The sequence below is a fragment of the Stylophora pistillata genome, chromosome 14 (genome assembly GCF_964205215.1).
Source record: "Stylophora pistillata chromosome 14, jaStyPist1.2, whole genome shotgun sequence".
In the NCBI taxonomy this organism is placed as follows: domain Eukaryota; kingdom Metazoa; phylum Cnidaria; class Anthozoa; order Scleractinia; family Pocilloporidae; genus Stylophora; species Stylophora pistillata.
In genome coordinates, this window is record NC_142532.1 from 12891387 (window position 1) to 12915733 (window position 24347).

Genomic DNA, 24347 nt, shown 5'->3' on the forward strand with positions numbered 1-24347 from the left:
CATGCTTCACTTGCTAGAAATGGGCATGTGCAGATTTGTTTAATATAATATTATTATGCAATATGAATAAATTACGATTTTGATGGAGAGGAGCCTGAGACGAGTGGGTAATAATAAGAGAAAGAAATGAGTGAAATTGCAACGATTGCAATTACTACTACAAATCCAAAGGTTGGGAGTTCAAATCCTGGTGAGTACTAAGAGATATAAAGAAAGGGAAAAAAGGTACAGTTAGATATTATGGGGGGTTAGATGAAAGGTAATAAGAGGGGTTTGGAAAAAGTAGATTCAGGAAGGGAATGACAGTATAAGGAGGGAGGGGTGGTTGTTGAACTTAAAAGAACTGAATAATGAAATTTTCTTATAAGCACAAATTATTTTTAAGAATTTGTGCCAAAAAGCCAAGCCCCTATTTTTCAACTACACCCCAAAAAAGGAAGGTCCTTTTTCAGACAGTTGATAACAGAACTGGTTTAAAAATTTCAAACCAGTTTGAAAAACTTAAACTGGTTTAAAAAACTCAAACCAAAGGTAAAATTTGAAGCACAGCATATGTACAGTAACATCTACATTACATTTATTATCCTTAACACTTTCATATCACAAGGATTTTAAAAATAGTAGTTGCAATAAAATGATAATAAGTACAAAAAAGGTATGATCTAAATAAATAAGTAATTCATAAATGGAAATTCTATACATAATACATAATATCTTATATATTAATAGTTTGATAAATTTATAAAAAGGGTTACATATTTAATAGATTTAATTGAATCTAAGAAATTCTGATACTTTACATTTAAATACATTTAGAGATAGGGCCATAATGAGTTGGTCATTTAGAGAGTTCCACTTACAGATGGTCCTTGGAAAGAAGCTCTTGTTATAATAATTAGGGCCAGTAGGTAATTGAATAAAAGATTGTGAATGGTGGTTTCTTGTGGCTCTTATTGGCTGCTTCAGATCCTCAGGTAATTTTATGGCTATCTTGTTGTTAACTGCTTAGTAGAACACATGTAGTCTATTTGCAGTTCTTCTGGATTCAAGCCTGTCCCAGCCAAGCTGCTTAATGTCAGACCAGATACATTAGTGTTATATCTGTTGTAACAATTGAAGGTGAAGCGAGCAGCTCTTTGCTGAACAGCTTCAATCTGCATGATGTTACTCTTGGTGTATGGGTCCCATGCCGCTGAGGCAAATTCAAGATGAGGGCAAACAATGGTGGAATATGCCATTGACTTAATATCTGAGGAGCATTTGCTAAGGCTGCGCTTAATAAAGTTGAGTTGATTTGTTGCTTTGGTTGTTATAAGATCAACATGTTTGTTCCATTGCATGTCACATGACAAGTGCACACCAAGGGTGATCAGACACTGGTTTCAGAATTGATCCTGAGATGTTATAGTAGAACTCTAGCTTTGACTGCAAGGTCGAGATCCGTAAGGCATAGCATTTCGCTGGAATGAAAGTCATATGCCAGTCTTTTGACCATTTCACCAGGTGATCCAGATCATCCTGCAATGCACATGTGTCCTGTGTTGATGGACGAAAAAGCCGACAGTCATCAGCAAACAATTTAAAATTGGAAGTTACATCATTGCCAATATCGTTGACATATAGCAAGAACATAAGAGGACCCGAAACAAAGGACAGCAAGTCTATGTTTTTATCGTAAGAAATCCTCGGGTTGAACTTCAATTTTGAAAATATTGGTTGTTGCATACTGTTGTTGTTACAGTGGGACTTTTAGCAGTAAATCCGCAATTTTGAACATGGCTAAGCATGCAGGGCAGTGCCAACTTCATGTGGCGAGTGTAGGAGTAGTCAAGTCACTTGTTTTACCACCTCTTTTAACGAAACACTCCTGGTTGAAAACCAATTGTTTTTTTTCATGTATTGCTAAGCTCAGGAAATTAACCTTTCCTAGCTTATGTTGGTGTAATCACGCAGACTCGAGTAGCACGATGTTACATTTGTTGGTGTTGGACAGAATTGCTGGTTGATTTGAAGTCTGTAATTTTTTTCATTGAAGTGAAGAAAGAAATAACACGTAAACATTGATCACTTGCTAGAACAGTACAATGGACGTCTTTAAACAACTAAATCTCTCTTGCTTCTCCACTTATGACAAACTTTGATAAAATGTCAATAATATTAGTGTATTTTGAACTTTTGCTCGACTCACAGATTCAATGATCACAAGAAAAACTTGCTACAGTTGAATCCTTGCTCTTTCTGTTTAAACTGACTTATAATGAATCATAGATTACCTTGTTGGAAGCATGTTAACAACAAACTTTCCTGCCTTCACTGGACAAATTTGCTAAAAAACCGGAAATGGATTTGAAGGTGCGACATGGTTCTTAAACCATTATGAAATACCATGCATGGAAAAGACAAATAATTCACATTAATGGGTTTTTGGAAGGAATTGGGATGGGATTCTAATTTACAATGATAGAAAATAAGCAGATAACATTAATGCAAAATGTTCTTTGTATGATGTTAAAAAGCTGATTCCATTTGAAGGAATGTAAGACTGTACAATGGGTTTTGCTCTATTCCCATGTTGCTGGGTGACATTTTCATTGATAGGACTTAAGTATTTTACTATGGATGATTTTCAATGGGGAATTTTTAAACTCCAAGATGGTATTTGTAGTTGATTCCATTGATGCTAACAACGGGAAAAGTACTCGTGACATGACGGTTATTGCAATCTTGCCATGATTGCTTTAATTGTGAATTAAGCAGATTCAGTGATGGTTATTGTATTTTTACCATCCAGGTAAAATGGGAATATGCATATTGCATGATGGTAACTGTAATCTTTCTGTAACAGTTAATGCCTTTAATGGGAAATGTACATATTACACGATGGTCATTATATTCCCACCATTTAGGCTAACACTGGGAAATATGCATATTACATGATGGTAACTGCAACCTTTACAATAAAGGTGAAAATGAGAAATATGCAAATTATATGATGGTTGTAACATTTTTACCAGTAATGGCAAGATGGGAAATGTTTGGATTTCATTACATAGATATAGTGATCTTACCATTATAGAAATACAAGGGAAATACCTTGATTGCCACAAGGCTTTACCATGGAGTTGAGGACAGAAGCCCTGAATGTTATTTTTGTAACCAAGAAACAAAATAATGGTTAAAAACAACTCTTTCCAAAACATGAGTGCATCTTTAATTAATAAAATGAATATATTTGACTAACATATGACACCCAGGTGGTAGTTCCAAGGATAAGATATTTTCCACAGAGCTAACACACAACAGTTTGTTTAAGTTTGAAATTTGAACTTACTAAACTAGCTGTTTCAATAAAACTAGCTAAAAAAAACAATACAAAACAAAACAAAAAATAATGACAAAAAAAGCTTGGATTTGTACTCCCATAAACCAGCCTGATTTACATATCAAACCTAGGATACTTCATTTGGTGTTGCTTTTCAAATTAATAAAAATTTGTAATGTTTGTGAGTTGACATTCATCACTGACATAATGAACCTTAAGCTTACTTATTATTGAAGTAGCATTTGTCATTACCCCGTGAGAAAAGGAAGGATTGACAAACAATATAGGTCATCAATATTTTCCCAAGGAAGAGGTCTTGTGGTTAAATTGGGTTTGAATGGTTTTGGGTTTAGTAAGTCTCTACTAAAGTGTACAGAAAGTGCTATGGAATTTCACTTCATGAGAAACGTTCTAAAGTGACTACTTTTTAGTTTTTGCATTCCCTTGTCTGTGATTGCATAACAGCTTTCTTCATTTTCTAATGTGAATTCTGACATTGTATAAGTAGCAACTTGTCATAACATTTAACCAGGAAATTTAAGAAAATAAAAAAAGCTATAGTTAAAAGACATTTCAATAAAAACGATGTTTTGATGGTAGTATGACATTACTAAGTTAAATATGACTAAAAGGAGTATGTATTGTTTATACAAATCATGAAAGAAAGAAAACTAATTACAAAATAGGTTATATAAACAGGTGACAATAAAAGATAACAATGATATTTAAAGATATAAATACATGGTTGAAAAAGGAAAAAGAAAGACTGAAGTAGCATAACTTAAATAAAAGGTTTTGCATTAATAGTCACTCTGCACATTAAGAGAGGGTTTTACTTTCCTTATAAAAAGCATTTTATAAACAAGGCAGTCGAATTTACTGTGACAGTCACATTTCTTGAGAACATGAAATTGGTCACTTTGGAATCGCAGGAGGCTTCCATGTTGTTCTCTGAGGTGATTGCTAATGGCTGAGTATATATGTTCAATGATGCATTGGTTAAGGTGTCAGGTTGTCGAGCCAACATAATCTGCATCACACAGATGACATTCAAATTTGTAGACAATGCAATGTTGATTTACCAGCTCAGGTTCTGACACTATGTTTTCTTTCCTACCAACTTCCTCTGTGCCCTTAACTATAGGGACAGAGCTGTTTTCAATTTCCTTGGACAAATCAAACTCTTAGTCTTCTTTACTATCCCCTAGATACTCTCAACCATGATTACAGAGCCATCTTCATTTTCTCCAGTCAAGTTCGAGTTATTTTTGCACCCATCTTCCTTCCAAAAAATTATGATAAAAGACTTAGTACTTCTGTCTCAGTCTGAATATGGGCTTTTATGCCTGAGGGGCTGAAGACTATAATTAAAGTATTGAACCAGAGGTCTCTAAGAGGTAAAGTTGAAATGACTGAGAACCAAATTTTTACCTCCTTGATCTTACCAAATTAGCCAATAATGTTGTTAAGTTAAGCATATAACCTCAGTTTTTCTTTACCACAGTTTTTCTTTACCACAGTTTTGATGAAAAGTCAAAAAGGTTTAAAAATAAGTAAATATCTAGTTACTGCATGTTTCAGAGGATTGTCCTCTGATGCTTTTCCTGTTCCTTAGGTGGTTACTTTACAATTATTTTATTATCAGTTATGACTGCTGTAACCTTACCTCTCCGCCCGCCTCGTCTAGCCTTTGCTATTTGTGGGTGGAGATGGCAAAATGATGTGCGTGAAATAAAGAGTTCATTGGTTAATTAGTTAGGAGTGAATTGTGACCCTACAGTCTCACCATAGCATTTCTGGATTCAGGGACAGGAAATACTTACAACACACTGTTCCCTAATTTTGATAATTTTGTTCTGGATTTGGGGTAAGGTTATTACCAATGCAATCCCCCCTGAAATAACATCCTGGAGTGCAAAAGAAAGGAAAAAGTGTGACACAAGGCATACTGCCAAGTTTTTCTCCAAGGTTGATTTTAGCACCAAGTGTTGTGGAATCATTGTCCATAGGAGGTGCAGGTTCTTGTGGCAACAGCATCAGTGATATTTGTAAAAGCAACACTGGTTCTTAGGAGACTGAGGGGAGGATTGACAATCTGGATGGGCTGCTTAGAACTGTTGTTTGAACATTCCAAAGTCTGTTTTTTTGTTGCTCTTTTAATGGTTCTTAAACGTGGTACATTTTGTATGCTCTCAAAGAGAGCATGGGGAATATACTGCCTGATTGGGAAAAGGACCAAGGCCAGCCAAGGGAATCTGACATTTGCAGAAGGTGTAGTTGGGGGTTTGCAGAAGCAGACATACTGTTGCAGGTGCTGCTGCTCTTTCAGGTACTGGTGCTGATGCTGGTACAGGTGCTAGTTCAGGTGCTGATGCTGAAATAGGTGCTTGTGGTGTAGTATAGTCTTCATTTAAGTTCAGAGGATGAAAACATATATATTTAAAACAAAACGAAACTGTACTTAAAAACTAACCTATTTACAATTGTGGATTTGAAGCGTGGGATATTAACTTGGGGCAAGAGCACCCTTTCCTATGTAAATTGTATGCAGTATTTTCTTCTTCAGGAATGATGTGTTTAAGGGGGTGCGCAAGTCCAGTGAGATCACCTTGTCACCTTGTCTCTAAGAAGCTCTGGATTTGTTGAAGGTCTGATTCAGAGGCTCCATACATGCCATATGTGAAAAATTGGTAAAGCAATACTTAACATGGTCTATCTCTCACTGACTATAGCATTCTTTCCTGAGAGTTCACAGAACACGTTGCCATTTGTTTGCTTACCTTAGCTTCAGCTTTGTGTGATTGCTAAATTTACAGTCACTCTAAAGTGTGAGACCCAGCAAAACAAGATTGTTTCATTGAGTGATGTTGTGTACTGGCTGGTAGTCTTGATTGCCATTTTTCTAGTTAAAAACAAGTTCTTTACATTTGCTTGGGTTGCACAACATATTGTTGTGGGGTACTTGGAGACCAAAGTTGCCTAAAAATGCAACAAAACCATTGTTATAAGAAAAGATATAGTACTGTGAGATACTGTGGCACTTGTTTAACTGTGAAGAATAAATTTTCTTAGAAAAAAAAACATAAATGTACAAAACAATTAGGAAAGCAGCAATGAAAGCTAATGTATGCAAATTGTCAAACAGAAGAGTAGGTTGATTTCAAATCTTTTATTCTTTCCTGTGAACCTGTTAAAATGAGCATAACCTAAAGGGCTGACTATGACAAAGATGTGAGCTCGAGTATAACTGTACATACCAGTTCTGGCTCCTCCTTTCTTTTATGCTGCATGGCACCTGCTGCTCTATCCCTTGGCTGCTCTTTTTTTTCCACATTACTTTTTGCTTAGAGCCTCTGGCTGTGATTCAGGAGTTTGTTTTGGATCAGTCTGTTTGAACAGGTGGGCAATGGCTGGATCATTTAAGAATTCCCACACAAGCCCATGCAGTTTAGAAGCATCGTGTGCACTAATAATTAAAAGAACAATTAAGGTTATCACCATTAAAGTTCTAAGTATACAGTCGAAAATTGTGAGCCATCATAGAAACACATAATGTTTACTTACTATGATAAAAGCTAAAGAGTGAATTAACCTGAAAGTCAGGCTTTAATTGAGGTAAATCTCTAGCGTAATTGACATCAACAAGATAGCTGCCATGATTGCCAGATCTCTTTGACTGCACAAAGGCTGGTAAGCCACAGGTAACCCAAAGTAACTCTACAGTAATGAGATATTGTTATACTAAATCTTTGTTGTTCAAATCAGTAGTTTATAATATGATGCATACCACTTACTCTAATGATTTCAGCTTAAGTACTAGAGTTCCACACCTGAGCATGATCTTGCATCCCCAACAAGCATTGTTACCACTTATCACTCAAACAATTTGTTTAGTGGAACAACACTTATTGTACAGTCTGATGTTCCCTGATAGAAGTCAAACAGGCACGCTCTAATGCTTCCCTGTATGGCATTCTAGGAAAAACACACCAGAGCTCTTTTCTGAACTCTTTCTAACTCTGACTGTAAGTACTGAGGTAGAGAATAATGGAACACAGGGCAAGGGTAGTCAAGGGACGATCTAATACATGTGCAGTAGTAGGCAACTACATCTTCGGCTGGAACATGTGCACGTTTAAGTTGCACAAGGAAATGAATTTTCCTAGCTGCTTTCTTAACTAAACTATCTACATGATCGTTCCATGTTAGTGTGTTGTTGATGGTAAGGCCAAGAAGCTTGCTAGAAGTAGTTGCTTGGATCTGAGTCCTGTCGACTATAACTGGGTCGAAAAGTTCCGGGGAATGACAGAAACTGATGGTAAGCTCTGTATTCTTCTCAAGGTTTAGCTGGAATAAGTTGTCCGTTGACCAGTTGGAAACGTGGTCCACTGCTTCTTGTGCTCTACTTTGTTGCCCCTTCGGTACTTTTTCCTAAAGGGTGGTATCGTCCACGTACTTCCACATCCCAAAGGACACACTGGGGGTTAAGAGGTCGTTGATCATAAGCAAAAAAAGCCAGGGCCCCAATTTGGTTGCTTGGGGGACACCCGCTGGTACTGCACTGCATTCAGACATTATAGTCACGGCTGAATTTAACCCTCTGGGTCCGAGCTGACAAGAAGTTCAGGATCCAATTGATGATACTGTTGGAGACCCCAACCACCCCAAGTTTAGCCACCAAAGCTCCGTGATCGATGAAATCAAAAGCCTTGTGGTAATCAAAAAGAAAAACTTGTACAGATGCACTATTTCTGTCTGTTGCTTCGAGCCACTCATGGATCATACTTAACAGAGCAAGGACAGTAGATGAGCCTGATACAGTGCCAAACTAATTTAAGTCAGCTACCCTTTCTAAGGCTGGTCTTATGTAATCTGATACTACAAAGTCCTCAGCAACCTTGGAAAGCGATGTGGTTGGCGAGATTGGTCTAAGTTCTTTTTTGGGATCTGCGACTTGTTTTACTTTTGGGAGTGGAGTGACATCTGCATGCTTCCAAACAGATGGTAATTTCTGCTCTTTGTATGATGAGTTAAGTATCTCAGCTATTGGTTGATATAGCAGTTCCGCGTACTCCTTTAAGCACCAGTTGGACAGGCCGTTGGGGCCTGGGGCCTTGTGTGAAGAGCAAATGATTTAATGAATTTTCCCAAGACCTAGGCTGAAACTAGGCAATCCATACAGGAATTTCAGGACATTAGCCGTTTCCTTCAGTCAAAGGTGCACTTCATGGGTCCCATATTCCAATCAGGGCACCCAAAGAACACCCAAACGAGTATGTTAATCAGAAAAGCTTCCACAGCACCGTTTTGCAGGGGTTTGTTTGTTTTTGCATGTGAGTACTGGCTATGCAGGAAGCATTCCCGATGCTCGCGTGCTGCAAATGAGCTCACTACTAAATGCAATAGAAAAAAGCGACATCTTGCATTTCCCAATGCGTTAGGATAGGTGGCACTCAAGTAAAACCACTAATTGTTGCTGGCCCTGAGCTTATAACTTATGACCTGGTGCATGAAACCGTTTCCTCAGACCAGAGCCCTGATTGATAGCTAACGAGATTTCAACAAATCATTGAGCAGTGTAAGAGTGATTATGAAGCAGCCATTTGGACTGTTGAAGGGGGGAGGTGATGGTGCATGCTGAATAAACTCGATGAATCAGTGGAGAAGGTGTCCTCTACAATGATTGCCTGTTGCATACTACACAATATTTGCCTAGAGGTTGATGATCCCACTGAAATTGATGTCATCAGTGATGGGAATGGATTTCCTAGGGTGCCCTCTCCCAGGCCATGTTATCAATCAGTGCTCGACCTTTGCTTTTTGACTTGCTAGTCTGTAGGCTAGTGAGGTTTAAAATTTACTAGCCAATAGTCATTAGCAGGTAGCCAAGCCTGGGTTAAACGTTTGCTCTTGTTGCACACTTGCTGAGCTCCACCAGAGGCAAGTGTAAGCATGAGTTGGCCACATTCAATAAATCTATATTCTAACATTGCTGGTTATGGCTCTGAGGCTTTCAAGACAAACTTCTACATTTGGTGTTGTTTTCAAGTCTCATTTACGAATTGGGAGCCAAAAGGAACTTGAAGAATTTACAGTTTTGACCTGAAAGCCTCAGAGCCATATCAGAATATTGATACATTGAATGCGGCCTCTAGTCTGACTCCTATTTTGTTAGATAACTCAAATCAACAAAAGCACTTGTTTATTAGCGATAGTAAAAAATATCAAGAAAGTGAAAAATGAAAAAAGTGCTTTGTCTTCAGCCTGTCCTTTACTTTGCATGATTAGGATCGGTACAAATCTCTGCTTTTAAAGTCACTACAGGTTGTATTAGTTTTAGTTTGTGTCATTCTTTGTGGTCTTCTGAGCCTTTCACCTGAGTTCAGCCATCTGGCAACTGCTCTGGTGGCATTGTAATCAGAGTGATTAGGCCCACTTAGTGCAATGAAACATCAAGGCATGCACTGTGGATACATCAAGGCTAGATCTAAAATCTGGTCAGTTTCTTGGCGTAGTTTGTAGCTCTGCCCTGCATCTCAGTGCTGCTATCCCTTACTTCACTAGCACATTAAAAGTGCATGACAATTAACTTGTAGTTTTTAGTGAGCAACACACTGAGTGCTCTCCCTAGATGAGTTATCTACCTTGAGCTGTCTGCTTTTACAGTCTTGTAAGCTCTTTCATCCATTAACTCTCCTAGCTCTTTTAGCTTACGCACAGCTTTGCAGGAGTTGGTCCATGAGCCAGTAGGGCAGGTTGGTATTATCCAGGGTGATAAGGTTTATAGTGGTTTTCTAGTAGATTGGACCGTAAATAGCAGGGAAAAGCATGATAGCAATGATTCTATGGTAGCTAGTGGATAACAGTGCTCTTAAAAGTATGGTTCAGGCATGGAAACGAGGTTCAAGCTTGTTTTGTGTTTAGTAGCTTCAGTTGCCCACCAAAATGAACAAAACACTTGCACAACGGAACCATTGTTTCACAGATAATTTTTTTAATTACAAATGGTTCATTTCATTAGTCATGAGAGCAGAACACGACTTGGGCATGGAAATGAGGCTGAAGTTGGTTTGACAATTATGTGTGTTCATTAGCTTAAAATGTGAATCAAAATCTGCAAAACACTTATTAAGCAGTATCACTGCTCTACAACTGCATCATCTTTATATTATTGCGCCATTTATCACGTCGTTTGCATCATTAGACACATGACCAGGGCCTTTAAAATGACACTATTACATGACAAACAATATTAAGGCTGTACTACGCGAGTCACTCCAATCCATTTTAATTCAATCTGCTCTATTTAGTGTTTGTGGCGGTCTTCCTGACTTTTTTAGCGTGGGTATGGCTAAGAATATCATTCAAGTAAATGAGTCTCGTGAACCAACTTCTCTATTTACCAGTAGGCATACATAGAAAGTATACATAAAAGCATTTGTGAAACTTGACAGGAACTTCGTAAGCGTTCATTTTAATATTCCTCATCACTGTCTGTTCCATCGTCATCATCAGCACTCTCAATCTCTTGAACATAACCTTGGTTCTCACATTGAGCGAGCCTGCACATATCAGTGCATCTTAGGCCCTTTGTGACACAGACACATTTAGGGGCGACGCACTTTTTATTGCAGTTGCACGCTTATAGCTCGAGTATGTCCTCTTGTGCTGCTTTTACATCCATCCAGTCAACAACTAACTTGGCAACATGTTCAATCTTCCATTTGCGCCCAACAGGAGTCGGTACTTGTTGGTCTTTCTCTAAACACCATTTCCATATGGCAACCTGATAATTTGCTCTCTTGGCGTGCTTCACAAGACGATCTCTGCAAGGAGGAAGCTGTTGGCTTTCTATCTAACCTCTTCTTGAACAAAACAGTTGGTACTTCAGCTCATTGACTTTCGTGGTGACCGTGTTCTTAAAGTAAAGAAGATACGTAAGTTCCTCTAATTTATCTGTCAATTCACGAGGTAAGTCCCAATCTTTTCCCAGCTCAGTTGATGCTTATCAGCCCTTTTTGTTCTTCTGTAATATCTTCAACGCTTGTGCTTTTCCCTTTTCCACAAATGCGCTTACAGTATCACACCCAGTGAATGCATGCATCCAGAGAACACCTTTGCACACTTCTGGACCAAGTGAGGCAGCGACTTCTGTAATGTGGACAACCTTTGTTCACATACGAGTCCTAGATTTCATGAACAGAGAGGCTCCTATCTCATTGCTTAATGCGAAGGACAGGATAAATACATCTGTGTCTTCCGAACAGATGAGAACAGAGTTAAAGCCCTCATTAGCTGCATGAGAAGTGTGGAGCAGAAGGCATCCATCTGCTCTTCCTGTTGGAACCTTCCATGGTGATTCTGTAGCATGTATTACCAGCATTAGCATACAACAGTTTCCCCTCCAACTTCTGTCTGCATGCTTCCTCCCTCCACTCTTTAATGATGAAAGTGATAAGACTCGTCTTATTGCTCACTCATGTCAGGAAATTTGTATCGCCAACAATTTGTAATAACAATTCTATTCTTCTGAAGTTCGATAACCAAAAAGTCTTCCATAAAATAGGCCATACTTAATAATCACTAAATAACCGATGAGTAATCAATAGCATGAAGAATAAACGATAGGCCAAAGTATTTTTGGTCAACATTAAAATTGCTCTTCGACAACATACGGTGAAAATTTAGTGGTGATGGCAGAAGCGTGAAAAAAAATAACTAGCCATAACAGGAGTCTCACTGCATGATAAAACTCAAACTAGTAAATCATTAAAAATTTAAACTTATTTTCATACGAGAACTTGGTGTATAACATTGCCACTCAGCTCAAAACCTTTGTGAGTAACATACCCGTATAACTATTTTTGTCTTATGGATAAACTCTTTAGTTATTAAAACGGTGAAGGCAGTTGATTGAGAGTTAAAAAAGCTTACCATCTTGAATTCGGTTGGAAAAAGTTTTTCGTTTGGATTACAGCCTAGTAAAAAAATGACTACTTGTCAGAGTTTGAGGGCCTTGTTGAAGAAAATATTTCAACTAGAACCCTTTTGCACAAATTATTATTATTATGATAATAAGTACAGTTTAGGAAAGTACAGTTACTGACACCAATGTTAAGAAATAACTCAAATGTATGCTATTTTAAGGCTTATGACAGGGCAGTCTCGGGTATTGAGTTGTTTGCACATGGATGACATAATGTGTCAATCTTATCTATATGGATCTCTAATTCAATTAGGAACATGTGAATTTTGCATGCTTTGAAATTTTCAAATCATAGTGTACCTCTGTAATGTGAATAACAACATACCTGGGGTCTAATGACATTAAAATTGTGATCCAGGCCTGCAAGCATGGTGCCAACTTTCATTACTTCATGAGAGAAATGTGTCAGCTTAGGAAGATACTTCAGGAACAATTAATGGTAAACCTCCAGAGGTTTAGTGTGGACAAAGTCTACAAGGTGAGCAAGATCCTTCAAAAGAGCCTTGTCTTTAACAATATTCACCAGTGCAGTGTGTGCAGAACTTCCAGTCTTAAGCCATTTCTCCTTTCGCTGCTGCTCAGTGGGAAGTGGATCATATTCAAACTTATGAAAATGTTAAGTGAGTGACTGATAGGCACTTCTCCCGCAAAACATCAGGAATTTTGCCACAGGATTCTGCACACCACCACAGATGATTCACAATGGAAGGAATCCATGCTGCCAACTCAGAGCAGCCTGATTTCTTTGATGCTGCAGACAGCTTCTTGCTAACAGACTTGGCAACATGCCATGAGTCAAAAGCATGCCGGATGTTACCATGGTTGACCCTCATTTCCTTTTTTATCTGAGGATGTCTGTCAGTGGAAATTACAGCAACCTTTATGCCATCACTTTTTGACTTTCAACGTCAAGAAATGTACAAGTACAGTATTTTCCACAGTGGCTTCGTGAATCACAACGACCATCATCTGCCAAAACGGCTCTACTTTCTCTGGACTTTAAAGTGGAGAACACTTTGGCCTGTTCTTCTTCCCAAGTGGTTTTAACAACTGGAAAGATATACTGTTCTCACAAGTTGTAGTATGTGCCTTTGCCAATAAACTTGAAGTTGATAAGACTTGAAAATGACTCAAACTTAGCAAAGGGTATACCTGAAAAACAAAATCCCAGCGGTAAAGAGCAAATTTCCTGCCCTCTAATATCACCCAGTGGGGGGCTGTGACTGCCACTTGTAATCACAATAATTGTTCAAACAGTTCAAGTTCAGCGAAAGCTGGGACCCTTCATTCTGAATTTCAATGTTGGCCTCGGGAACTATAGGTGATCTGCAGCTAGGACAAAAGTGCAACAGTTCCCTTAACTTATCCTCATAAACAAGAAAAATCTGCTCCTTAGAATAGCTGGCGTCCATTACTATATCCTGCTCCTGTGAACAGAACTGTTCATCTTCATCGTCACTTGGCAATCAACTGGTCACATGACCTATGAATTAGCATAATTTGCTTTGAAAAGTGATTAAAAAATAGCACTTTACTATAGATTGAGTTCACACACCAAAAAGAACTCCAACAGCAGCCAATGAGTAGAGCGCAGGAAGTTGACTTGTTATTTAGAAAAAAATAATGACTTGACTTGAATGAAATGCAGTACAGTTACTGTGATATGCCTTAAAAGTAATCAATTCCTTGTATGCAAGGCAGTTTTAGGCAAATAATTTGGATATATCAACAAAGTTGAAATGGTAAATTGGCCACCGTAATGATTGCAAAAGCTGACGTTTCGAGCGTTAGCCCTTCGTCGGAGCGAATAGAGGAATTGTGGGTTGTGTGTGCTTTTAAAGGCAGAAAATGGAGCTACGTTATTGGTGGGTGCATGGCAACGAGAAAAACATGACTAAATTAGTGGAATGAAATAGCGAATGTTATTAGCAACTTCAATTTCATGGCTATTAATTGTCTTCTTTGTCTGGGTCCACCTTGACCTAAAGGCCTACCAGCTCTTTATGGCTTTAGTCTTGAAGGACCCTGGCCACATTCCTCATCATTAAAGATACACTGATCCATGGTGTGATACTTCTCAAAGCAAGGGGTGGGGCACATGTAGGTGTCACACAATACACACATGTATGGTGTTAACACTCTCTGAATATGAACCTTGCATGCACATCTCTTCTTTGCTTTAAGAGGAAAGTGACCCAAGTTAAGATTTCTGCGAATTATTGGGTCAGCGGGAACTTGTGGTGAATCATGCCTGTAGGGTCTGCCCCCATGGAGACCCTGGTTTATATCAAGTCGAAATTGCATCATTGATGTTTCCTTGGCATGAAAGCAGCAATGTAAAACATATGCTGTTAGAATTGATACCTCTTGTAGATGGTAAAACTGTTTCAGGTACCAAGCCCACCCTTTCATCAGTCTGGCATATGCTGTGGTTCTCTGGTCAGTCAAATTGACCCCGCCTAGGTGTGAGTTGTATTCCTTTATGGGTACAGGACACTGAAACTCCTTTTTTTGCCACACATTTGCCTCCCTAATATCTCTTTGGACAGAAACTGTGTCTACTGATGGTGGCAGTGTTGTTATAAGAGTTACTGCACTTTGCTGTTTCAGCATAATCACCAGAGGCAGTTAACATTAAAAGCGGTCCTATAGTATAACACTGCTCTTGCTAAGTTATGCCACGTTCAAAGGAGGGTTGTACGTTGCCATGGAAGACTTTGGACATATCCAGGCCAAACAGGTCAGTTATGGCAAAACCTGTTCAGTGGTGTTCTACCTGAAGTAGAATGGAAGAAGACCTTTCGAATGGACCAGGAAACCTTCATGTAAGTTGCTGACAAATTACGACTTTACCTTCAACCCGACAGAAGTCCATGGGGTCTGGATGTGTTATCAGTGGAGAAACAGCTCGGAATAACTTTGTATTATTTGAAGGATCAAGGTTCTCTAATGATGACAGCTGATACTTTTGGAGTGGCACTCTACACAGCCTCAGTGGTTGCTGGGGGACTGGGTTACCATCTCACAAGATTCTATTAACAAATTATTACAAATGTGATATAAGTCTGTTGCGATAATTCGTTAAGCTTTGACGTCATTGCGGGAAAAAAACTTATTTGAAATCGTTTTGTCCTACATTTAAAAAGAGTCAAGTTATTGCTGGAGCGCAGCTGACGGCCGTGTGCGTCTAGTCTTTTCTGTGGAATTAATGATGACAACTGTGAGTTTTTAATTTTCTTGAACTGTTCGAGGCAAAGACATTCCCTATTTTCTTCCAGTGTGGGGTAATTCAAAACATTACATGCAGTTCTGTAAGAAATTAGAGCCTCAATTATCCTGAAAGCTCTTCTTTGTATCTGTTCTAAATTGTCCACAAGGTAAGATGGAAGGCTAGAATGCCATATCGGGCATGCGCACTCCAAAACAGGACGTATTAGAGCAGTATAGACACTAAGTAAATCCTTGGGTGGAAGGCCATTGCGGCGCAGGACGCGAAGGATATAAAGTCGCTGAGCAGCTTTCTTTCTAATGCTAAGAATGTGACTACGCCATTTTAGATCATCCTGAATGAGCACTCCTAGGAGCTTGTGACTTTAAACTACTTCCATTGAGGTGTTATTAATAGCCAACTGTGATAGAGTGGGAGGGTTACGTAGGAAGCATATTCTGAGTTCTTTGCACTTTTTTGGGTTCAATTTCATGTAATTTGAAGAACACCAGGTGGATATATCATCACGGGTGGTTTGGATAGTTGATGAACCTTCTTGAGGTAGAACTTCAGCAATGGTTAGGTCATCAACGCACTTCCAGAATGAAGTGGTTGGAGTAAGCTCATTCACCATAACTAAAAATAGTATCGGACCCAATTTAGTCCCTTGTGGGACCCCAGCGTTTACATATCATGACAGAAAAGGAGGGTTGGACCTTTAACATTGTCTTAACAGTTGCTAATGTAGTCTGCCTCAAAAACTCTGTTCAAAGAAAGTTCCAAGATATGCAAGATCTGTCCCAAGTAATGAAAGGCTGGATAACTTTATCCAGTGCATGAGTCACTATCTACGGGTACTACTGTATGGTCAGATAATGGGAAGATTGCTATATTACAAAATCTCACTAACAAATATAGATCACAATCTGCTCAGCCAAGCACAGGAATATACTAAAACCTTTACAATTTTTTCACTAGCAGTGCTTTTTAAAAACTGGTTATTGACTTGTCTGCGAGAGAATGTTATCGAGGTTTTGGTGTTTAAAGCCTGCTTAACAGCAATAGTGTATGGACATTTTACAGAAAAATATACGAACTGATTACTTGTGTGTGTGAAAAGTCAATGAAGCATCTGCCATGCTAGCCTGTAGCTAATAATTAGTGTTTATTATTCAAAACATAACATAAGGTGTTGCTTAAGGGCCGATTTATTTTCAGGTAAACAGCCATACTACATTGTTTAAAGTATATTGAAATTGTTGTTGTTGTCACGGTTCACATTCTGTCAGAGAAACTGGGAATAAACCACTTTTGATACATGCTATATAGTTGTCCTATCAAAATATCGAAACGAGGCTCTTGGCGTTTGAAAGCACGCTGACTGGTGATGGGAAACCCTAGGGAATGATATACACTCAAAACGAATGTTTAGAGCTTTTCAATGTGGTCAATCAAAGCACTGTACAAATTCTTTGCTTCATCAGGTGAGTTTGGCATGAGCCAGTGCTTTTCATGCATGATGATGTTGGCAAGATCTGAAAATTCTGGTGTGCAGTTAAGTAGTTTCTCGCTATTACTGTCTCACACAAGTTGCTGACTAACAATGATGACAACCTTGTCCACTTGAATCATAAACTCCCTTGTACCTGATATCTCTGGAAGTGAAAATAGAAGATCTGGATGTCCTCCAGGCGACTTTTGGTTAACTGATGGTCTAATTCTATGATTGTTCCAAAGCCTTGCAGCTCTGTACAGTTCATCCCTTAATATGTCCATGTAGCAAAACCTCAAACATTCCACATGTACCACGTTAGAATCACAATAACAGCCACTTTCTTGAAGCTCTTTGGAATGCTGTATCCACCAATCAGTACAACCCCTTCGCAGCTGGGACCACGAAGCCTCTATCCTTTGATTGGATACAGACTGGCCATAAAGAAAACTCTTCACTGCCCGAAATGAGTCATCTGAATTGTTTCAAAAGAAATGTTTAATTGCAGCAACATGGCTGTTTTCTGTACCACAGTCCGCTCGTAAAATACGGGCAGTGCCCCCCATCTCAATAATACATTTGACAAAATAACGTGCAACAACTGTAGGGTCATTGTTAGACATCCCAACCTCGAGCCACATTATTTGCCTACTATAGCCATCTATACATCCATGGATGGAAAAACCAAAAGGCTTTAGTTTATCATACCCGTCAATGTGCCAAAGAAAATTTGGCCCTCTTCACTTATACTGACGCCTTTGAAGTCGATGCCTCAACCGCCTATCAACACCATCAGGATCTATGTACCTGAGAGCGTGCCGTACAGTCTCTTTTGAAACCGCAAGGCTGCGATCTGTGACCAATCTTTGCGAAACAGATCTATATCCAATATCACTTCCCCTTCCTCGTTGCTCTTTTTCAATATTGACAATAACAGTTCTCAGGTCGGAAATGTTTTGCGGTGTTTTAAGGCCTCTATTGGCTAGTATTCTTTTCAACTGTTGAAAACCGAGTTCCTCGTCATGCAGTAATAGAGGACATGATAGTATTTCTGCGTGGTTGTATCCAATTTTAAAGTATTGCTCAATTAATTCATCACGAAAGTTCAAGGCCAAATGCGCTGCCTTATTTGCCCCGTCTACACAAACATAACCCAGGCTCTTGCTTTACAACAACTCGTCAAATAACTCGTCACATAACTTGTCAAATAACTCATCAAGTAACTTGGCAAGTGACTTGTTGTTTCGACAAGGAACCTCTCCAAGCTTTTCCATTTTTCTAAGACACACTTTTATTGCTGATCTCTACTTCATGTAAGAGTACATTGCTATCTAAATATGGTCAATCAAGCCATATACGTAACATCTCCCTTTCTTTGAAAGGAACAAAAAAAACAACTGTAACAGACTTAGCTAATAAACAAAGAAAATCAGACTGACTTTTTGTAACTCAAAACAAAACCCTAAACTAAACGGAACTTAAGCCCTGAACGGAACTTGTTGTATTATACTGAAATGCGCGTTTAAGTCTTTGAGTCTTTGAATCATTATGCCTCTACTAATGTTTCATATCAAAGTCTTTAAATCTGGACGGCAAACGAATGCTCGGAGTTCTTGTCTTCTGTGTGGCTGGTAATGTACTGCTGGTGCTGGATAATTGTTCTGCAGGACTCGGGGGGTGTTGAGTTCACCGGCTTAGGACTCAAAGGTGTTGCAAACCTTGTCAGTGCTGTTGGTACTTCCTTGTGATTGCCACTAGGTTCTGTTGTACCATCCTTGTTGTGTTGCTTTTCTTGAGCTATAGGTACTTCTGCAGGTCTCAGGAACTGCCTATTTCTTCTGAGGGTCTGATCGCCTGATTTGACCAAGTAAGACCTATCCGAGAGTTTCTCTATGCATGTAGCTTGCTTCCATGTTTGATTCTTCTGTAAAGGTGCGATTCGGACTTCTTGTCCAATCTCTAATTCTGGCAACTGTTTTGCGCTACGGTCATGGTAAAGCTTCGCTTTTCGCCTTTTCCACTCTAACTGCTCTGTAGAGTCTGGAATTACTTCAGGACGAAGAAGACTTGCTGCTGTAGGTAACCGAGTTCGTGTCCTTCTAGACATAAGCCTTTGAGCAGGGCTGTTGCCTAGACCTTCTGTGGGGGTGTTCCTGTAGTCTAATAAAGCTAACCAAGGGTCTTTTCCATCACGTCCAGCTTTCTTGAATAGCTGTTTGACCGCCTTGACTGAGGATTCCGCTTTCCCGTTAGCCTTTGCATAATGTGGCGATGACGTTACATGGTTAAATTCCCAGCTGAGTGAGAACTCGTGAAATTCGTGACTGCTAAACTGTGATCCGTTGTCTGAAACAACAGTGTCCGGGATTCCATGTCTACTGAATTGCTGTTTAAGGACTTGTATGACTGCCTGTGAGGTCGTGTCCTCAAGTTCGTCAACTTCAACAAAATTTGAGAAGTAATCAACGATTGTGACGTAATTCTTTCCGCTTAATGAAAACAGATCTGTACCAACTTTGCTCCATGGCCTGTCAGGAATTTTATGAGATTGCATTGGCTGCTTAACATTTTTTGCTTGAAAATCGGCGCAAACTGGGCATCTCTCAACGACGGCTTTGATTTCTGAATTCATGCCAGGCCAGAACACAATGTCTTTAGCCTTCCTCAGGCATGCTGCAATTCCTTGATGACTTGAGTGTATTCTTGAAAGCATCTCCGGTCTCATAGCTTTTGGAACTATCACTCTCTGACTCTTAAACAGAATTCCATTGTGTAGCGAAATCTCTTCTCTAAAATTCCAGTAATCGCGAATTTGTACTGGGCATTGTTCTCTTCTCTCTGGCCATCCAGTTAAAACCGTGGTTTTCAGGGTTTCGAGAACAAGATCTTGCGCTGTACATTTCTGGAGATGAGTTAGCCTTTCTGGAGCTACTTTGATGGAGTCCAAGGGGGTAAGTGTTTCAAGTTCTATGGCAAAAACTTGAAAGTTGTCTGACTTGGACGTACTATCGGCAAGTGAGGCTCTTGACAAATGATCAGCGACGTACATCTGTGCGCCTGGCTTGTATTTAACTTCTAGATTGAAGCGTTGCAACCGTAACATCATCCTCTGCAACCGACATGGAGCTGAGTGTATGGACTTCTGAAAAATACTCTGCAAGGGCTTGTGATCTGATTCCACTTTTACTTTCTCGCGACCAGCAAGGTACTGACTGAATCTTTCACATGAGAAGACAATTGCCAGGCACTCTTTTTCAATTTGTGCATATTGCTCTCGGTCCGTGACAGAGATCTTGAAGCAAATGTGACTGGTTGGCCACCTTGTAACAATGCTGCTCCTAACCCATAGTCACTAGCATCACATTGTATGGTGACTTCTTCTGCCAAATCGTAGTACTTGAGCACAGGGTGTTTGACCACGAGTTTTCTTACTTCTTTGAATGCTTCCTCGTGTTGTTCTGACCAAATAAACTTAGCTTCCTTCGCAGTTAAATCTCTCAGTGGTTGTGCAACTTCTGATAGCCTAGGTAGGAACTTCGATAAGTAATTGACAAATCCTAGGAGACTTAACAGTTCTTTCTTTGATTGAGGCTTCGGCATCTCCTCCACGGCTTTTATTTTGTCTGGGTCTGGCTTCAACCCATTCTTGGTGATCAAGTGTCCCATGAATTTAACTTCGGACTTCCTGAGGTTCATCTTGCTGCTGTTTAGACGAAGATTTGCTTTACGAGCACGGTCTAACAGACCAAGTAAGTTTTCATCATGATTCCGGTTGGCTTCTTCGTCGTTCTCTCCATAGCCCATCACTAATATGTCATCTCTGATTACCTCTACTCCCGGTAAACCATCAAGTTTCTCGTGTAGCTTGGACTCAAATTCTTCAGGAGCTAGGTTGATGCCAAAGGGGAGTCTCAAATACTTGTAACGCCCAAAAGGAGTCCAGAATGTGGTCTTGAGGCTACTGCTTGTATCCAATCCAACCTGATAGAAACCATCTTTAGCGTCCATGGTGCTGAATACTTTTGCTTTGCTGAGTTTCGGTAGCAATTCATCCAAGGTGGGCATTTGAAATTTGGGACGGATGGCTGCCTTGTTAAGATCTTTAGGATCCAGGCAAATTCTGATCTTGTTTGGTGTGGTTACTACAACCATGCTACTGATCCACTCAGTGGGTGCGGTGACTTTCTCCACGATTCCTTTCTTCTCCAGGTCATCAAGTTTGGACTTGACTCTTTCACGTAAGGCAACTGGTACTCGACGTGGCGAGTGTTGCACTGGCTTCATATTGGGGTCCGTGACGATCTTGGTATCTCCAATATGGCCCAACCCTTCAAACACATCTCTGTAATCTCTCAAAATCCGATCTCTGGTCAGGAGACTGTTCTTAACAACATGTATAGATTCCTCTAGATCCACTTCAAACTTGAGAAGCTCCAGTTGTTCACAGGTCTCAGCTGATAATAGAGGTTTGTTAGTACTGTTAACAACTTGGAATCTTAGGTCTCTGCGGTTGCCTTTTCTCTCTGCTGTGAGTGTAATCTCGCCCATGGGAGACATCAAACTACCATCGAATAGCTTCAGCTGTGAGTTAGACTTACGTAGAGGAGGATCACCATTCTGGAGTAGTTGAACCAGGCTTCTGTGACTGATCACGTTACAAGTTGCTCCAGTGTCCAATTGACATACAAGCTGCTCTTTGTACTTTTGATCTGCTATAAAAGTAATGTTAGATGTCAGCTGTTTACCATAACCACTAACTGCTGTTATCTCTTCTAGCTGTAACAACAATTCTTCTGACTCATAACCTTCTGCTTCCTTGGCAACATGAACTCTCTCTTTGTTCGACTGACACATGAGAGCGAAATGATTCATTTTCTTACAAATTCGACATTGTTGCCCATGTGCAGGACACTCAGTCGGTTTAGCATGCTTCTTTTGCTGACCACAATATTTGCATTTCCAAAATTTTCTTGTAGATTTCTTTTGTGTTGAAGGCTTCTTTTGGTATGGAGGTTTCTTGCCTTGTGCTGGTTTATGCTTGGCACGAACGAAATTCAGTTCGTCATTATCTTTCTTGTCGACATTTTGTATTGCTTTTAACTGATTCTTCGTTACTTCGTTTGATCTGCACATGTCGAGAGCTTTATCCAAGGAAAGATCTCTCTCTCTGAGTAGTCTAGCTTTCGTAGTCTTATCTTGAATGCCGATGACTAACCTATCTCGGATCATCTCTTCCGTAAGAGCTCCAAACTGACAAGATGATGCCAATTTCCTCAATCGATTGATAAAGCAATCAACAGTTTCGTCGGGTATTTGACAACACGAATTAAACACATACCTTTCGTAGACTACGTTTCTCTTGGGGAGAAAATACTCTTCTAATGCTTTGAGTGCTGACGAGATAGTAACTTCACCAGAGCCAAAATTAAGATTCCGAAAAATCTGGAGACACTCTTTTCCTATAACTGAACGGAACGTTGCTAACCGTATTGGTTGGCTCTTTTGGTCTAATCCTGTCGCTATTTCGTAATCTTGCCATTGTTGCTTGAAAAATTCCCAGTTATTCGGGATATCTCCACGACAAACCATAGCTGCTGGGACAGGGAAGTTTGTAGGAAAAGTGCTTATCTGTGGCGGTAGGGGAGCTTGTGGAGCTGGCGGTGGTGTAGCTTGCTCGCTAGACGACATCGTTTCGCTTTCCACGCACGTGGTCGATGAAGGAATTCGCCGTAAGTGACATTCACTGCAGTGATTTTGCTCCGCGCCGCTCCCAGAGTTTCTTGAACCGACTAGACGCCGAACAAGGAAAAACTTCAGCAATGCAGCTAGCTAGAAGTTTTTTAAAAAATAACCACTCCTGACACCATGTTTCGACAAGGAACCTCTCCAAGCTTTTCCATTTTTCTAAGACACACTTTTATTGCTGATCTCTACTTCATGTAAGAGTACATTGCTATCTAAATATGGTCAATCAAGCCATATACGTAACACTCGTCACTTGACTCGTCACATAACTCGTCAAATAATTTTGTTTGATGATGGGCCTTTGCAGGCTCCGTAAGTACCCCTAGCAGTCCACTTTTCTTTTCCAGACGTAACTGAACTAAAACAAAAATAAATGAACTTCCGATGTAACAACAAGATTTAATGCAATGCAACGATCTACTGCGATGTAAGTCTCACATATTCAATGTTCGTAAGACTACGATAAACATAACTCAAAGATCAACGATCTTAGCCTAATCTGTTAGCTATTGTGAAATCTAATGTCACAAAATCTAACTTGTTTGCGCTACAAATGTCAATTTCTAATTAATATTTAATCACAAAATAATAAAGTTAAGCATCACCTATTTCTTTGCTGACAGTTTTTACAAGTTGGATGAATCTGTTTAACGTACATATCATTTGGGTACAAAGAGAGTGCGTGAGATTGCATGCAAACTCTATGATGAAAGATCTATATTGTCTTCCAACTAATACTAAGCTCTGCTACACTTGCTACACATTAAACTGTTTTGACCAATCATAGAGCTGCTTCACCAAGGTACTGGACTACTGAAATTTCTCAATTTAACTTTTCTTACACAGCGCCTTTCCAGATATTTCTTCTGGTTGTTTTGAGCTGACGGACTCAAGCAAAGGCGGGAAGTGCACTAACCACTTGAGGGGCTGGTGCTTTCTCACGTGACTTCGTAGTGCGTATGATGACAAGGCAGAATCTGGGTTACAGAATACCTCCGGGAGAAGACCCTGACCAACGTCGCTGAACTAACACCCTTGCTGATTGGCCCATTCATATGAACATGCTGATTGGTTTCAATACATCCTAAAGAAAGATGGCGAACTTGGCAAGAAAAGAAAATGCTACAGGAGGCTGTATTATTGCAGTATTTCAAACGATGTTGAGTTAGACTGCCATTATCGATTCAAAAGGTGAGTCTTCTTCGTTAGATTGTAATTTACAAGATGTAACCCATAACAAAGAAGTAGAAATTAGCCCAAGAAAATATAAATACCCTTATGAAAACAATCCTATCTTAAGTCTATTTCTTGTCTATTTTAATGCTCACATCTATTTTTATACTATTTTATTTTATCAGACTTGTATTTTATTCCTATTTTACCTGAAAGGGAAAATAGAGCCACTATTTAAAATGTATTTTAAGGCAAGATTGAACAAGGTGGTGTATTTTATTTGTATTTTCTCAAAAGGAGCGGAATAATAACAAGCTAAACAGAATATTTTAATCATATTTTATTTTCTACATCAGTAAAATAGTGATAAAATAAGCTGTTTTATTTCTTTTTTCTGCTGATAGGGCATGCTATAGCCATT

The 24347-nt window shown here is 39.4% G+C and overlaps 1 non-coding gene and 2 pseudogenes across 1 annotated transcript in view; 1 reads left to right on the forward strand and 2 right to left on the reverse strand.

Moving 5' to 3' along the window:
* The window catches only part of LOC111330653 (uncharacterized), a 36095-nt gene that overhangs the window by 7820 nt on the left and 3928 nt on the right, over positions 1–24347 (forward strand). The window contains exon 3 of the transcript XR_015995332.1: positions 23600–23944. This is a non-coding gene — a transcript (uncharacterized LOC111330653). The remainder of the gene's footprint in view (positions 1–23599; positions 23945–24347) is intronic.
* On the reverse strand, positions 10894–11705 carry LOC111330660 (uncharacterized; annotated as a pseudogene).
* Positions 12598–14921, reverse strand: LOC111330661 (uncharacterized; annotated as a pseudogene).